This window comes from Haliotis asinina, chromosome 6, assembly GCF_037392515.1.
Source record: "Haliotis asinina isolate JCU_RB_2024 chromosome 6, JCU_Hal_asi_v2, whole genome shotgun sequence".
NCBI lineage: Eukaryota > Metazoa > Mollusca > Gastropoda > Lepetellida > Haliotidae > Haliotis > Haliotis asinina.
In genome coordinates, this window is record NC_090285.1 from 44,217,232 (window position 1) to 44,235,880 (window position 18,649).

An 18,649-nucleotide genomic window follows, 5' to 3' on the forward strand; every position below is an offset into this window, starting at 1 on the left:
ATTGATGAAACAATCATGAGATTTTGCCACTTCAGTCTGAAAAACCATCCGTCTTTCTATTCAGATGCTAGGGGTTTGGTGTCGTCCTTAGAAACAACAATGCAATGTGTGTACAGCTTTCACTGGAATTTTATGAACTGATTTTTATTATTCCTGTAGGGATTCAGGCAAGTATAATACCCTCGCTCCTGAATGATCTAAGAAGCCTAGACATTTAGTCTCAAGGGTGCCGTAATGGTTGATGTTTATGTATAACTTTTGATGGAAGACCTTGGATGGCCGACACTGGAAGGCCACTGTCGTGTTTTAATCCGGAGACACAGTAGTACTGACGCCAGCATTGTGATTGCTTAAAGCAGGAAATGATAAGAAAATTAATGTGTTTTGCTAGAGCGGCATTGATGTAAACATGTATATTGCAAACTTACTAATATTTCTACACCACATGTGGGAATTCTGTAATAAATGTATAATTGTGTTGTTGCTGTGTCATTGTTGTTAACATTTCTTAAGGTTAAGTTTAAATGTACATACTCCTTCAGATTTTGCAATGTTATGATGACTCCCGGTATCATGATTTATCACTGTTAGCACTAGCAGAGTCGGTTGCCAATGTATAGAAGGTCAAATCCATTAAATGTTTCACTGCCTTAAGGCCTATCTTAACAAAAGTTAGCATTTTAACATATAACATTAATACCTTGTGGTAGTTGCTAATATATTTGTCCAGTTATGGGTGTAGATAGCTTTCACCTATCACAAATGTAAAAAACTGACTATACAAGCGACGTTTTAGTAGGTCTGAACCTAATGCACTATGTCTAACATGCCTACTTGCTAACTCTACTTGCCCAGTTCTGTCTACCTTTTGAAATGAGATTAATCAACATTTCGCCGTATCAGGAAGTCTATTTGATAACAGATGATGCAGGTTTAGCCAGCATTTGCTGCTCTGGTTATCGGCTTGACCGGTAAATATGTGAGTAATAAGAAAGTAAGATAACAACTTCTTTATTATATATGATGCGACGTTTCCATAGAGATCTTTATACCGTTGTCAAGCAAGAGAGACTGCATCTCACCAAACTATGTAAAGCAATTGTCAAAATTTAACTTAAGACCATGTACAATATATTTTAGAGAAGATGTATAATTGAAGACTTAAGACAAAAGGATTCTTTTACTCAAGACATCTCTTCAGTCACAATGCACATATATAATTTAATTTGTCGTTTTTGTGTATCCAGTTCTTGTGTATTTTGTTTAGATGATATGATATTAAGTACTGGTTAAGTACGCTTTAACCACTAGGCTACCCCACCGCCCCCAGTAATACAGAACGTTTAAGAACTGCCTGTGCCCTTTTCCCCTAAGATTAGCTTTGTATGGTCTGTAAAACGAATGCTGATACGTTAATTACTTATACGCTCAACACTGGCATTTTGAAATAATGTATAGCGTGCGTTTTGATGTTAATATGACATGTGACATGTAATGCAAAATCTGACTGGATTTTCCAAAAAGCTTTTGGCAGTCGCGGTCTCATATGACGTCATTTATACAGACATCAAACCAGCATTTTTGCAAACTTACTAATGTTTCTACACATGTCGAAATTCTGTGTTTATAATTGTGTTGCTGCTGTAGCATTGATGTAAACATGCTTAATTTTACGTTACACATTGTAAAAACATTTTCAGGTTTTGTGGAGTTTTGATGCCTGCCTTGTACACTCAACTCGAGCATGATCATAGTCCGTTGCCAATGGTCGCATCGATGAAATATTTCTCTTTTAAAGTATTTCGTCAATTACACAGACCTCAGACATCAGCCGTTTGCAAACGTACTAATGTTTGTGCAAAACAATTTAACAATTAATCAAGTTATAATTGAATCTGCTTTTGAGTGACATTGCAATTTTAAATATTTACAACGTTGCACATATGCTTATATTACAATGTCATATATATTTATACTTACAAAAATCTGTTTGTACAAATAACGTGTATCACTAATATGTGTGCCTTGTAAATTGTTCGCATATTTGTAACAATATTGTATATGAGCCTGTGGCCTACATACGGAATACATTTTTGCTGTTCAACAATCGAGGCTTGTTCAGAATTAAAGTATTACGAAACGAAATCCTTTCGTTCCATTCTGACTCAACAGGTATTGCATTACCATTTCGTGTACACATTTGCGACTTTGTTATGGATAATTACCCCAGGTTCTTACTGAGCCGAGAGGAATGATCACATGATCACAGGGTTATCTCTGCTATTTCCACTACTCGCAGAGGCGATATTCTGTCTAAACGTTCCATTGTTCTTGCCTATTGTTGGCATGCGATGCAACATACATAGTTAAACAGCTCGGGTTAAAGAATGTGTTTGATAATTCCCGTGTAGTTATTGAAACAGTATTTGTACCACATTGCTTCATTTCATCGATCGTGCAGCACACATATCGTGTGTGACACCTCCTAGTTTTTGGCATACCCTTTAAATTAACCTTCTTATTGTGCCTTCAGCTGTGTAACCTGTACAATGTTTTTGTCAAGATCGTCGGCGCTATTTTGCCTTTCACGCCCAGTAGTGTCTGTGTCGCGAGAAAATGGAGAATGGTTATTCTCCAGCGTTGACGGAAAAAGATTTCCATGTTGTGATCCCGATGTTTAGGACAATAAGGCTGTCGAGAACCTTCACTGCTGAGTGGACAGCAACGTTATTAACAGATGTAGAATGTTGGAATGTTTAAGAAATCTTTTGTAAAGTCATTTTAAGTCGCTTTACGGGTAGCACATCTTCTGCTGACTTTCCTCTATCTTCAAGGGGCAATTATATGTCCATCCATTCTACTCAATTCAGAAAAATTCTGCAGACAAAGGATGATGTAATACTCAACACAAGGAAGAAAACACTTCATGTATATGCATACAAGTTATATATTAGACAAGTGGAATTAATGCCATCTGGTTTCTGCCGAACCCATGCCCAACTTAAGATTTTACTTCATTTCTTTTACGACCAATCTCAGACGAGGAGCCAAGCTCAATCATTTCAAAATATGTGTTTTTCAGCCTTGTACACTGCTATCTCACACGACAAATTTAAGGAAAGCTTCATTCGACATGAGGCTTTCGTCTCTACGTATGGTGACCGTGTGGTACCTCTCTCCTCAAGTCCAATACAATTTGCAAGACTAGTGATGAAAACAGATTTCATCATAAGTTTGTTGTGGAAATCTACGTGTAATACTAAACTGCATCGGGCATAACCTTTATGTAAGACTGTAATTCTCAGATAAATTCGTATCACAATCTTAACAACAACACCCTGCATGTACATTGGCGGCTTTTTAATTCTTTATTATCTCAACGATATCAGCTTTAGCGGCTACACTGTTTGTGGCTTTGTTGCCAATGGTTTCCCCGAAGTTGGCGTATTGTTTGATGCAGTGACTGAAGGAAATGTTAACTTATGTTAACCAAAGGACGACAATTAACAAATAACACCTGACTCGATTACAGGTCTCTACAAACTACTGCAAAGGAGTTCAGTTCAAAATAGAGTGGCGGTAATGGACAATATCTAAGCGCAAGTCTCGTTCAATGGCAGTACAGTTAAAAATGACAATATGAATACAACAGCAGTAAGTCAGTTATGATGCTATTCAGCAACATTAGTCAGGCTTCCAAAACAGGTACGGTATCCAAGGTCAACGGATAACGATCTTCACAGACTGCTGGTATTGATGTAATGTAATGATGGGCATGTGTATGTCCCACTTCCATGATTTTCAGAACGGATCTGTTACATACTGAATTAGTCCGATTCCTTCAGAGGTGTCCAAATATGAAATTCTCCCAGATCTAAAGAACAACATGGTCCAATGTTTATCTTTTTCATATGGCCATTTGCAGGAAGAGAATGATGCTTTTGTCACTTTTTCAGGACTGTGGATAGGATTTTGTCATTTATATTTGTCTAGACTTTTTCACATTTATCCTGCTTTACTCTTCTCTTGTACGGGAAAAGCAAACGAGGAAATGACATTGTGATTCAACTGATGCAATTCAGTGGGATTTGAAAAGAGCATTTCAATAATTTGTTTTGCTACGTTACACCACCAATATTTTTAACTGACAAAAGCTACAGCCAGAAGTGCGTTCCACGACCTGGGTAAGGACAATGGACAGGAAATGGTTCAAATGAGATCCTGCAAAGCGGAAGATTGGTAGCCCCCTGGACATATACACAATCTTAAAAGATGACACTTATTGTTGCTACCACTAAAATAATGTTTTAAACATTTATAAATCATTTCACACCGTCTTACTACACTTTGTGCGCTGCTGAGGCAAATGTCATTTAAACATGTGATGTCATTTAAAAGAGGTGAGTTTTGGTCGTTTTTTTAAAGTAAGTAACTGATACAGTTACCTCACATTCTGTGTTACAGGGATAAAACAAAGACTGGTCGTCACGTGTATACGATGTCTATCTGATGTCCGTTTCAATCTGCAGCATGGTATATCTTCGGATTTACGCTGTTAGACCGGCATGTGTCCAGACAGGTACAACCTTTGGTACGTGCGAAAATACGTGCCATAATTTTGAAGGATACATAAAACCTTTTTTATTTGTTTTTCCATTCATCGCGTATCTTACACATAAAACTCAAACTATCGAACACATTTTATGTCCCTATTTAAATCCCCCATTTGTATCGCGACAGTTTTCTTAGCGATTATGTCACTTATGGTCGTTTCAACAAAGTCCATCTTGTGGTTGTATTGCTTCTCTTGTTTGCTGTGAGATATAGCTCCATGTGGCGCCCATGCCACACAACAGGCGTTGACGCAAAGTATTTTTAAGAAAGCGGGAAATGTCATAATTTCCGGGTTGTGACAAGTTCAGTTTGGACAGTACTTCAAAACGTTCTATCTCTTACGCTTATGTCGTTTAGAGTTACTGCAGACAAGGTTGAACATAACAAATACATCGCTTTGGTGATCTTATATAATATTTTACACTGTCTCTGCCCGTTTACACTTTCTCATTTCTTTTCAAAGGCATTTATCTGTTACAAGCATCGGAAGTGGCACCTGCAATGAATACTATCTTTACGCGATCGGTCCCTGAACCACAAACCGCCTAACTGTTACAGTGAAGATCAATCTATGATGGCAGTTTTTGGTCAAGTTCAGGATCTTCTGTTTCAGTTAGGTTCTCTACAGCGTTTCTAATGTATCTATGAAAACTATATTAACAGCTCATCCATAGAAATGACAGGAACTCAAGTAATTGAAGTACATTTCATAAACATTTAGGTGCTTATCTTCAAAAAGATTGTTATTGCAAAATAGCAAATTGAAGAAACAGTAGAGGTTGTAAGTCGTATGGCAAATTGTTTAAGAAACTTTACATAATTATACATTAACCAGACATTCATTAGAATGTATGAAGAAATGTTATATACTTCCACACTTAGACTATTGTTGTCACATATAGGGCATGTGTACGAAAGAACAGTCTATGACTCTGGAAAAGTTACAATTAGATGCTCTAAAAACTTTTTATGGAGCTGTGAGAACAACTTTTATGACATCTACATGGAGACTAATTCAATACCATTAGTTAAGCGTAGAGAAATATAAAACAAAATTACTTATTCTACAAAATGAAAAATAGCCTTATTCAAAACTACTTATCCGATTTAATTACCGACCATGCTTCAGTTTCAAGTTCTTACAATTTGAGAAACACGGATAGTATTCGCATATTTCGTTGCCATAAAAACTCATATGTACTCTCCTTTTTACCAGACAAAATACGTTTATGGTATAAACTACCAACCCAAATAATTAACTCACGATGATTAAATTCGTCAAAAAACACGATTACAGACCATACATGGAAATATTTTCTTTTATAAAAACTTTGGCTCCAGATTTTGTCAAATAATTCATGCTCGTCTCAGGTTGGGTTGTAGTTTCTTGCACGCTTATCGTTTTGATAGACATAATTAAAATAATCCGAATTTGGCATATGGGTATGCGAGGGAAGACTCTCGTAATTACTCCTTTTCTTGCCCATGTTACAAATAATAAGACCACATACATATTTCTACACCAATGACTGTGACTTAAAGGTCACATGCAACGTAAATCACAACTTTGCAGATTCTGATACCTTTAGGTATGCACTTACAGAAACAAATCATGAAAAGTGCCAATTCAGTCTATAAAGTTGAAAAAACGCGATGAAAAAACCCCAAGAAATCGAAGTTCAAACGATTCACTAAATTCCCCCCAGCGCTGGGGGGAAAGCTGGTTTCAACAGCTGTGCTGCGCTGCGCTGCGCTGCGCCCATTACGCATGCGCAGTGAATTGGTTCGCGGAGCTTGAAACAGTATGCATGCTAGGAGTATGAGGTCGTGAGCAGTAGTCTAATCTTGGTTGTGTACACAAACAAGTAAATAATCTACTCGTTACATACACAAGCTTGTTGATTGTAGTAAGCAGCCTCTGTCACAGAGAAAGCTCAATGTCTGTTTTATTGGGACCGGTATGTCTGCCTGCCTGTCTACAATAGACAGCTTCAATCATTGACCACATGCAATTTGAACTTAGCACCTATCAGGCTATACGCCATAAACAAAATAAACTGATTTATGACTCGTGCACCCGAGTCCAGTCTCTGCCACATTATGTAATTAGGCAGGTGTGATACATGTACACATGACAAGTTTTTATGTCTGTGGGTTGCAAACAAACTACAGCCATTTTTTCGGATGACTGGATTTGACGGAAACTGGTGCAAAGTCTTTCAAGTCCTGCCTTGTACTTGGACGAATGACACTTTCAAGTCGCGCAGTAGTTCATCATCTCTGCTGAGATGATTTTTGATGTGATCGAACTCAAATTCAGAGAACGAGCATTTAGAAAACCCAACATCTCTATATACATTCTCTAGGGATAACAACTTATTCTAGTGTAAATGATTTTGTTTGACAACGGTCTATGAATCCATACTGAAACGATGCATCAAGTACAATAAAAGAAGTTGTTATCCATAAAGAATCTTACTTTCTTGTGACTAGCCATACTTATAAAAGGCCCATCGATCAAACAGATCATTTTTCTGTACACACAATGAGCCCTCAGCGTATCAGCAAATGAACCAGCCAATCGGAAGTCGTCGTTACCCTTGAGTGCACAGCCACCCGCTATGACTGGGTTCGGTCTCCCGAAGGCTTCGTTTCGAGGGATGTAAGCCCAAGTCCAAAATATTGCACTTTTGAATCGCGATTGTACGCTTATAATTTGGTTTATTTGTTTTTTAACAAGCAGCAATGTATATTAGATGTCCTGAATAAGTGATAATCGTGTTTTAATTATGTTTGATTTTTTGTTTGCATGTGACCTTTAAATTCAATTCTCCATCATAAATCAGCTTATTCTTGTCTTTGTTTATAAATACACACTACTTTCAAATGGATTAAAATTATTTAAACAGTAACTAATTATAACGGTTCATTTATTGTATTTTTGTAGACCCTTTCCTGTTGTTGTACATTTCATGCCTTTGTGATAACAATTACCTCTGTTTGAAATTAATTATTGGTAGTATTGTATTATATTTATGGAGCGATACTCACATAAGCCGTTGGCTAGTTGTGCCAATCAAAATTCATGCCATGTTAAATTTTCATCTATAAAATACGTTTATATCGCATTACGACTTATTATGGATGCTTACATGTGTCGCCGTATGTGACAGCTGTGACTGACATGCTCTAGTGGCAATTTGTTTAAATCCATAATTATGTAACAATTTCTCTGAATTTGTTCAGGGACGTTTTCAAACAATTTGTGGTAGACATTTCACATTGTTTGAACCGCATTCAGGAAGTTGGTGACGCAAAAATGAAGTATACAGCTTGATTGATGATAATTTCTGATTATTGCATAGAGTGATGTTTCGATGTAGATTCTTACACCACTATCAATGTAAAGGTGAATACAACCAAATGATAAGAGGTATATGGCATCATGTAATTAGCACCAGCAGCCATGACAAAGCACATGAGCTAAACCACCTATAACATGTCTTCACGAACCTCAACCAGTATCCCACCAGGACCATCTCCACACTTAACAAACCCAAACTGACCAACCCTTACAATCACCCTACTCTACACCGTCAGGACCTTCTCTCAAGCAACACACAACTAATAGTCCAAGAGATAAGGCATGATTTATTTACCTCAGAGGTTCAAAAGGTGTGAACATTGGAATTAGAATTAGAACTTTCAGACATTTTACATGGAAACCAATGTTCAAACCTTGTGGACCTATCGAGGTAAATAAATGGACCTATTTCTTGGACTATAAGCACCGCGCACCTTTCTCTAGCTTTCAGAAACAACCCTACCCTTCGTAACCTACCCTTCAAAAGTGACGAAAGGAGTGATCTACAATATCAGTTGTGAATGTGGTGACTCCTGTATATGTGAAACCTCCCGTCCCGTTCATATATGCAGAAAAGAACAAAACCTCAACAATCAAAGCAGACAACTCAGTCCTCTCGGATCACCAACAGTACTTAATACCCATCAAGCCAAGTTTGACAATTCGAAATCCTATGAGGAATTCAGAACAAAAGAAAACCTTTGGAGGCCATCGAAATCCGTCACCACAAGCCCTTGATCAACAGAGAGGAGGGACACTACATACCATTGGCCTATGAAGAATCAATCAAACTTTACAATCTAGCAAAGCACAATTTCAGCTTAACCCCCCTTGTTTATTGGCTTCTCCGCCAGTCTCATCTGTTGTTCCTTTTAGTCACTTACTGGCCTCTCCCAATTATGTACAAGTTGGTATTCAATTACATCTACGTGTCGTTAGTCTATTTTTATATGATATGTAAATAACGCGTCGCTATATACAACAAACAAGCCGTTGTTGCCCATACAGTTGTATGTTTCATTTGTGAGACATTTTGCATTCGACTAGAAATGACAAACATCGATGTCTGATGCAGTTCCGAATTTGACGTGAATCTTTTCAGGGAACAGTTGTCAATGATTTCAAATTCAGACTTGTGCTTCAGGGAGTAAATGTACACGATCCGAGCAATTGTTGTTCAAACATGTGCTATTATCACGATTGCGTAGTGATTCATAAACACACGTTCATGAAATATTACGTATGAATATGAATCTTACGACCGACTTTACTTTTGAAAGGAGTTTGCACGATGAATTTACTTAAACTCTTTCATTCTTTAAACGAAAGGATATGCCTGTGTACATGCGTAATGGCGGACAGGATCATCCAGCATAAAGAACGTGGGAGACAATTTTGCAGTATAAAGAAATTGGGAGACAATTTTGTTGCCTTCCATGAAATGATGTGATGCAGAAAGTATATACCTCGCATGAAGGATAATAGACAACCGTGTGCCCAAACAATTAACACAGCAAAAATAACTTGGTTTCCGTTCTTGCGGAAACCTGATGGATACTGGGTAATGTAGGTTTCCGCTAGGTTTCAGTTTCAGGAAACGCGCAATGAGAGTTTCCGCATAGTTTCCACAACTGAAACTAACAAGTCTTAGTTTCCGTCATGTTTCCGTCAACTGAAACTGTAGTTGGAAGTTTCCATTAGTTTCAGTTTACTGAAACCTTTATAGCTGGAGTGAGTAAGTTTCTGGTCTTGCGGAACCTTGTGGATCTTGGGTAATGTAGGTTTCCGCTAGGTTTCTGTACAAGGAAAATGACAATGAGAGTTCGCTTAGTTTAGAAAGCTGAAATATGTTGTATTATCTTGTTATATTTATTACATATTTATTTGAACAAAAAACAAACGCTGGAAATATTATGATCCAACTGTTTCATTTCTTAGAAAAGCTCACATTTTAATGCAACAGGGCAGTTGCAGTAGTACACAGTTCGCTGTATTAAGAAACTGGGGCACTCAGAGAAGAGTAACAGAATTCTCTGCACACAAGCATTGCTCAGGAAGTAGGCACACTGAATGAAGACGAGCTAGCCAGTACACAAAGTGCTTTGTTCTTCTGTAGATGTTCGTTGGTGTATGCGAGTCCTGGTTAATATCTGGCGAAACATCTGAATCCGAATCAATCAGGCTCTCACAATATTGTGGTGGCAATAGCTCGCAAACCTTGAATGTGCTGTTAATATCTTGGTCACTGTCAGTGCCTGGAAAGGAAAAGGACATTCAGTTTGAATCATCAATTCAACTGAGAGACAATTCAATGAATGAAACACAGCAATATATATGATAATGCAGATAACATGTATTACAAATATTAAATACGTATTACCATTTGCTCACTTTCAGTTATTACAGTTACATGGATAGCAAAGTGACAGTGCAAACTCGATTTTTAGTGAAATCTAAAAATTCTTTGATGACTAACCTGATGAAACATTTGTCATTCACCCGAAAAATCTTTACAAACTAACTCTTGTTACGGAGATGGAGATAACGTGTTTTTCTTGAAACAGACGTCTGGCAGTGAGGACAGAAAAGCCGTATTTCTCCTGGAATTTAAAATATATGTATATATTATGCTTGAATCCATGTACAGTTACACTTTGAGTGAGGTCAAAAAGGTTTGTTGTATGTATTAACATAGTGTCAGCTTCACTATAAAGCTATATGAATAATATTGTTATAAAAGAGATTCCCTTACCGGGCATCATTCTCCGAGTTTGTTGGTCCACAATCCATATTTGTAAATCAAATAACTGACACAACGATTCTTTCAGAAATATGAAACTTGAGGTGTGATGATAATGTCAATGCATTGAAGGGCTAACACATGCAACACATACTGATGGACAAGGTTTTAATGGTTATAAAACAAATATCAAACCATGAAACTGATTAACTGGTACAACTGGATACACAGAACTGACACAGAACATAAGATACTAGATAATTTGATGAACTAATAAATGTATGATGTGACTTGGTTGAAATATTTCTGGAGTACAGATTATATGAATAGATATAACGAAGACATATATGCGGAATATCTCTGGGTACCCACGTTAAAACAAATATTGTAGAAACCAACCATATTTCAGAAACGTATTTCTCGTGATTTTAGGCTGTTTTTCTTGACAATTACTTGTCGCAATGTCCACAAAGAACTGTGTCCCTGCAGCAGAAAGTGCCACGAATAGTCTACAGAATTTATGCATGTACAAATCATAGCCAAAGGGTCAGTGGGATTGTACTTTATTCTTCATTCACATTGACAAATGAATTAAGGTTTCAAAGAAATTGTGACACATCACCAAATTATATTAGTAATAGTAGTAAAGTTAACTTAAAGGGTAGATAGGGATAGTAGATCTGGGTGTATAACTGAAAAGAACAAACAAACAATGTTAATATTTCTAACCCCCGTGCATGTTGTGAGCACAGTGAGTAAATTACTTACATGGTACGTGGGGGTGGGGTGGTCCATCCAGCAGAAATATATCCGGATACTACCTTCTCCTGACAGGATTTTAGAAAATAACTTATTTGCCACAATAAAGTTTCCCATGAGTGCTAAATCAGTAGGACTCATGACGCTCGGGCATGTTAAAGTAAGGTGAACATGTTTTCACAATTAATCACTGTTAATAATCACAAGGTCTACATATTGATGCTTGACACTGAGAAAAAGCAATCAGTGACGCTAATGCGATGAAAAGACTGCTAAAACCATAACTGCCCACTGTTGTCACTTTGAGTACTTACATTCAATCCGCTGAATTCCACTTTTCACACTCCCCTTTGATGTCGGCAATGTAAACAAATAAACGAATGGCGACAGGATCACGTCCACGCGAGACTATCTAATTGTTAACAAAACAACTCACAATAGGGTGTACCTTCCTCTTTTGTTGTAGAACGAGGAAATCTACTGTCAAATGGTCACATTAGATTTATTTAAAAAAACCACAATGACAAAACTGTCTATTTCCCGTGAGTGTTAGCGAGACGCCATCTTGTTTGGCGGGTAGGAACAAATTTGTTTTCCTAGCAATTATTTTTCAAAACTTTAAGCATAAGATGGCTGCGTCGTGTAAACTTTGCCATGGCCACCTCACTTTCCCCAAAAGCACTCGACGAAAGAATTCGCGACTTGGAGAAGAAAGCAGAGAACGGATGCGAGCAACTCGGAGTACCTCGGATGTGTCAGGTAAGACCGAGGGTATTTTATTGTAAATAACGTTTAAAGAAATATTGCGTTAATGACAGAAATGCGGATAGATTATAAAGTTTATCCCGCGAATGTATATTTTCGCTCGTATTATTTTTAAATGTTATCGTTAAATCTAAGTAAAATAGGCCTGAAAAATAAGTTTGTTTATATTCCATTTCAATAGATTGACATGGTATAGAATACACCAAGCTTGTATTTGTAAGTAACTATCTTAGTACTAACCATAAGTATTTATTTAAGTTTAAAGGGGCAGATTTTAGTGCTCCTGTTAATAGTTTGCAAATTTTAGCGTTGCAACTCGGTTAACACTTGTACAAAAGGTGGGTGTGTGGGTGGGTGGGGGGGGATGAATTACGATCTGCATCAAAAAGATCCGCCATATGTAGTGGTTCACTCATGGGTTTACTGGGTATTGCAAGATGTATTTCACCAATTCAGATATATTTTAAAGAATGATAAAAATGATGGGCTTTTACAATGGCAACATTTCGGTGTAATTTATTAAATGCAATCCTGGATCATTAGTGAAATGAAATTGTTTACCCCCAAATTCGCTCAGAGGGGTCAGATGTGTTTCTGAACTATTTGAGGCAAACACTAAATTCATATAAGAAACTGTTAGCTCTGCGTAGGATACATTTAAAAATTGATGTAATTTTTCAATAATTTAATACATACGTGTTGAGCATAATCATATATATATACCTGTTATATTTAACGTATTTGATTTAATCTTTTAGGCTGGACACGACTGCTCCTGGAGGATCACCCTTGTCTATCGAAGGTATGTGCTCATGTTACTAGGTAATTTCACTTTGAATATTTCATTAATTCACTTCCCTACGTACGTTTTCTCAAAATGAAAAATACATGAAAGTATCATTTGCAAATGGATTTGAATAGCCGGTAAACTAAATCAGTTTAACATTACACCTGTGTGAAATTGCTATCAAACTGACCCCTTGATTTTACAATGCTTAATTGCTGCAAGGTTATGTCATGTGATATAACTAAACTTCTTTTATCATGATCTTTATGTCAGTTGTTCACTTACCGGTTGCATAACTTTGGCAAACAGGATGTACATAGAATTTGCACGAAATAACACAAAGGATGGTTAGCCTTTTTGGAAGTTATTTTAAATCATTTAACTACAAAATGGTAAACTTTCAGAACAATATATGTATTCAAAGTTATAAATCTGCAGTTTACTTGGTTGTATAATTTTCACTGACGATCGTTAATTTTAATAGACATTGTGTTGAATGCATGATTGAATGAAGTGCAAGAAAAATGACATTTGTTTTTATTTCAGTAAAGCCGGTGACGAGGACTCTATGAATAAAGTAGTCAAAGAAACAAGTGACTATATCACGACCAAGGATGGTCAATAGGATCTTGTGAAGGTAATTTTCACTCACCTGCCTGTCATTATAAATAGTTAATGATTTAAATAATAGTGTAAAGACAGATTTATGGATGTTAACTTCAGTAACCAAGCCAGCATGGCATATATAAATACCTTTGCCTAACAGATGAACTAAAATGTGTGAAACATGCTGTGTAGTACTTTAAACATTTATTTTCAGAAGCGCTTTGTAGAGTATGGCGGAACAGGCGTGATGATCTCAGTAGACAAGAAACCGGAAAGAAAGTGTCACACAGAACAGCAGCAAAAAAAAAAACAAAAAAAAAAACAAAAAGAATGAAATCCGTAAGTATATCTATTCGAATAATAACATGTAACAATTCTTCTCATTACAATGTGTGACAGATTCTAAGTTCCGGAAATATACATTTAAAATGTTTATGGATTATTGCTTTTTACATTCTTAAGATATGTAACACATGATTCAGATCATAATTTCATAAATCATAACATAAGAATCAAGTCAGTTAATGGTGATATATAAACATGTTATTACACTTCAGTGACTTCATGTCACTTCAGAGCAACAGATTGTGTGTCCATAAGAAAATAGGATATGTCATTAAATGTGATGAACTGCTTAACTTGTGTTGGGGTGATTAATGAAGTAAATAATTTTTCACGACACTTCCTTTTTAATAATTTGCAATCCATCTTGGCATTATGGTTTATCTGTTGATGGATTTTTGTTTAATTTTCAGAAAATTGCACTGCGCATGAAAAGCCTGAAAACTATTGACTGGCCAGATCGACGAAAGGAAAGGGTTTCAACTATTCTTACCTTGGAAATGACTTCACCAGTTGTGAGTGATGAAGAAGATGCCAGTTCATTGCTCTCTTACCCCTTTACCTGGGAATCTAAACTCAAGATGTCTGCACTGGACTCAGCCACAATTTTCAACGCCACCACCAAAGCTAAGGCCAACATGAAGACCAGGATGCGGCATCCAACCACAATGACAGAGATATCCGCTCAAGGATGCCCAAGTGGGCTAGTAAATAGCTAATCGATCACATGAACGTAATTTTATCTGTGATCAATTAAATTTGAATTATTCTCAATGTAAAACTTTAATAGTTTTGATATTCTGATTGTATTTCAATTAATACAATTTTATTCAATCTTAATTTTTATCTATTTTCCAGGAGACCTTTATTTACTTTAAATACATTTTTTGTACTTTCAATGTAACCTAAGTTCTTTATTGCATTATATTTCGTTGTTGTATTGTATTGCATGGTGTGTGTTATTATATGTTTAGCATTGACTGACTGGGGTGTGTTTTTCTGTGTCAGCGTGAGGAGGTGCAGGAGGAGTCAAGGGATGCAACTGTTATAGCATGTTTTTAGAAATATTTTTGTCATAAGTGACAAATATTGATCTGTTATCTAGTGCTATATCTTTTTATTATTTATTAGATATATGTTTGATCCATATTTGTCTGAAAATAAAACAGTGAATCTTATTGTATCTTTTGTTTTTCTTTATGTATACGTGATGATTGTACACAAACTCCTTATATTGTCTTTGTCAACCAGGAGTAACAAGAATGTTATATGCAATGACACACATTGAATGACTCCTGTGAACCCGAGTAAATGAAATGCTGTGGAAAGTTTTCTGGCAACAGAAACTCTGCGGAAACCTGATGGAGTCTTGGTAACTGAAACTCTGCGGAAACCTGATGGAGTCTTGGTGACTGAAACCCTGCGGAAACCTAATGGATCTCTAACTTAACTGAAACTCAACGGAAACTTGTTGGAGCATGGGTAACGGATACCGTGCGGAAACCCTTAGAAAGTGGGTAATTGACAGTTTCCGTCATTGCGGAAACTCAGTGTAAAAGAACGGAAACTCACTGGATTCTTGGTGGAAACTTAAGTTTCAGTCCACTTTCCATCAGGTTTCCGCACTGCGGAAACCAGGTTATTTTTGCTGTGTAATACTGTTTAACCTTTAATATTGTTGAATCCTCTGGCTTGGTCCTGTTTAAAAACTGACTGAAAATACAGCTGACATTACAGGAAAGGGTTTAGTGAATAATGTGTTAGTTAATATCATTTTCACATAAACAGTATAAAAAGATCAAATATATATCTGTGCAGAAAAATTCGACATCTTGTAAAAATGACAAAGACGGATTACCCCCGCTAGTTTGATGCGTTGGACTTCCGACAGTTTGACATCTCTGGCTGTCATGAAATGACGTATAATAGTTTACTTTAATGCCCTAAAATCTCCTGGATGGAACATGTTCACTAGACCAGTCACACAACGTACTGGGACCTGTGCAATTCATCATAATGATATTGTTGAAAGTGTTGACAAATTGAAATATTACTGCTTAGTGCATAAGTGAGCGACACCGCTTCGAACGTTATTTCATTTGTATGACAGTGCCAGTTTGAAGCCTGTCCCAAGGAGTACAGGATAAGGCATATTTGATTTAACAAATATATTTGCACCAAATGGAGAAACATTTCATATAAGCATACCTATTATCCTTACCCAATACGGATTCGGTGGATCCTGGCAAGTTAACGAAATGCAACTCCGTTAAAGAAATGGAAATTGCAGCACCTTAAATAACTGCACCACTGACAACTGGTTTAAGCGGTTAGTGGCGGTTACAGCTATTGCTCGTCACGATGAAGAACCGGTTTCGATTCCCCAAATGGGTACAATCTGTGAAGCCAATTTCTGGTGTCCCCTAGCTTGATATTACTGGAAGATTGCTAAAAGCGGTGCAAAATTAAACTCACTCACTTACTCATAGATGTAGTCTAGCTACAAGTAGTGAACACGTGCTGTTTTTCAGTGTGTTGGTGAATGACGGAATGTTGCGTAATGCTTCGTCAGCAATAATCAAGCTGTCTAGCTGTTCCCATTCATAAAAGAATCATGTGACATGTAGACAAACCAGTGGCTAAAAGTATGATAAACTGAAAAGGTTAAATCGATAATGTGGGCCATTTCTACCAAGAACACAACTGGATAACAATACCCTCCACAGCGGACCACCCATGTCACATGCAACGTTTCTTTTGTATCAAACATAGCAAATTTAGATCGAATAGTTGTTACACACCACGGAGCAAATGTTGCCAACCATAGTGTGAATGAATATGGTTTGTAGCCGCTTTTAGCAATGTTCCATCAATATCAAAAATTCGTTTCACACATTTTAACTTCGTGGGGAACTCGAACCCGGCCTTTAGGTTGACGAACGGACGCTTTAACCATTGGGCTACCCCACTCTCCAGTTGCCAACCATACAGAACTGTATAGATTTTAATAAACATATTTTTTTTCCAAAACTGGGACAAGAGAAACAGTATGGGTATTTTTGTGAAGGGCAGTAATGAATGGGCAGTGTTTGTTTCTTGTCAGTGTTCCACGATGCTGACGTCTATATCCCCTGGGCTAATGACATCTGTATAAATCAGTACGTATGTCGAATTCTAATCTTACGGATTTGTTTATCTGCAGTCTGTACTGATAAACAGTTTGTAAATAGATATATATTTCATTATTGGTAGATTTGATTGGTAACTGTACCCTCAAAGTGGGCTGAAGCATTGCGAAAGTATTGTCCCAACACTGTCAAAGTTAAATTTAAGCTTAGCAGATTTTGAAACGTAGTATTTGTTTTCTTTGAAATGTCCTCTGTGTTTTTCCTTCAATGGCCAGCAACTTCATTAAGGCGATGGTGTAAATCCAATTAATTTCCTTGCAGACAGCAACGCCGCGGACACTGTGACTCCTTATGGTCCCTGATGATCAGCCTCCAGTTGTTGGTGATCTACAGTCTAGATCTATTTATTATGTTGCCCTTTATAGTTAAAAGGTTATACATTTAATTACTGGTTTTACGTTTCTACCTGTGAAAATGTAGCTATTTTACTCTCCTTCGTCAACAGGTTATTGCAATTTAATTCCATTTTTTATCAATTCATAATTTTAAGTCACGATATGGCTGAAACATTGCCCATGTGACTATAAAATGTTATTCACTCACTCAGTATGTACATACAAGTGGCTATAGGTTAAACATGTTTACATTTTGACATATGTGAAAAGTAATGTCTGACTAAGCAAAGTTCCGGGATGAAAACGTTCCCAGTTGTTTTAATCAAAATATCTCAGTGAAAAAAGACACCCAAAACTCTCACTATAAATAAGCCTGTGTGTGTTGGTATAAAACAATATCTCCTAGTTTCAAATATAAATTAGTTTCAGATTTCGGTATCGAAATACTAGTTAGCATCGAAAAACACTGGGCCTAAATGGCAAACACAAAACCAGCAAGTACTCCAACTGATTCAAATGTGTTTAAAAACCATTTGCGAAAATGAAAAAGTGGTAAAATGCGAAAGCAAATCCATAAAACACCGAGACAAATGACAGTCGCAATCGTTTTGACAATTTCCAGACAAACTAATACTTCAGAAGGAATCTTGCTTATGGAAAACAGCCGTAATACATTCGGTAAGAAATGTTCCTCTGTCGTATTCTCGTTACAATAACGAACGTGGAATACAAGAAAATGTTATATTTTTACTATTTGTCAAAGCTTGTTCGGCTTGGATTTAAACAAAGCAATTGATATGGTGTCAAGTGCCACGAGGATACAGAGAGACTCTTAGTCACGGCCTAGCCAGCTGAAATGTAGAAACCATTTGTACGCGTTGTTGACGATGAGCATATTTCAAAATGCTTCAGTATGCCATTAATGACGACTGTTGTGAAATTTTCAGTACATCAGCATTAAATATAATGAAATATAACCTCCTGTGTAGATAGACAGGTAAAACCAACTCGCTTGGCTATATGCATTCCTTAGACACAGGTAAGCACTTCAGAAATAAATTCAGTTATTCAGTGATGTCGCACACTTTTGGTCATTTTCGTCCATATCCCGTTGTCCGTCTTAGTGCGTTAGCATAATGCATCGGACTT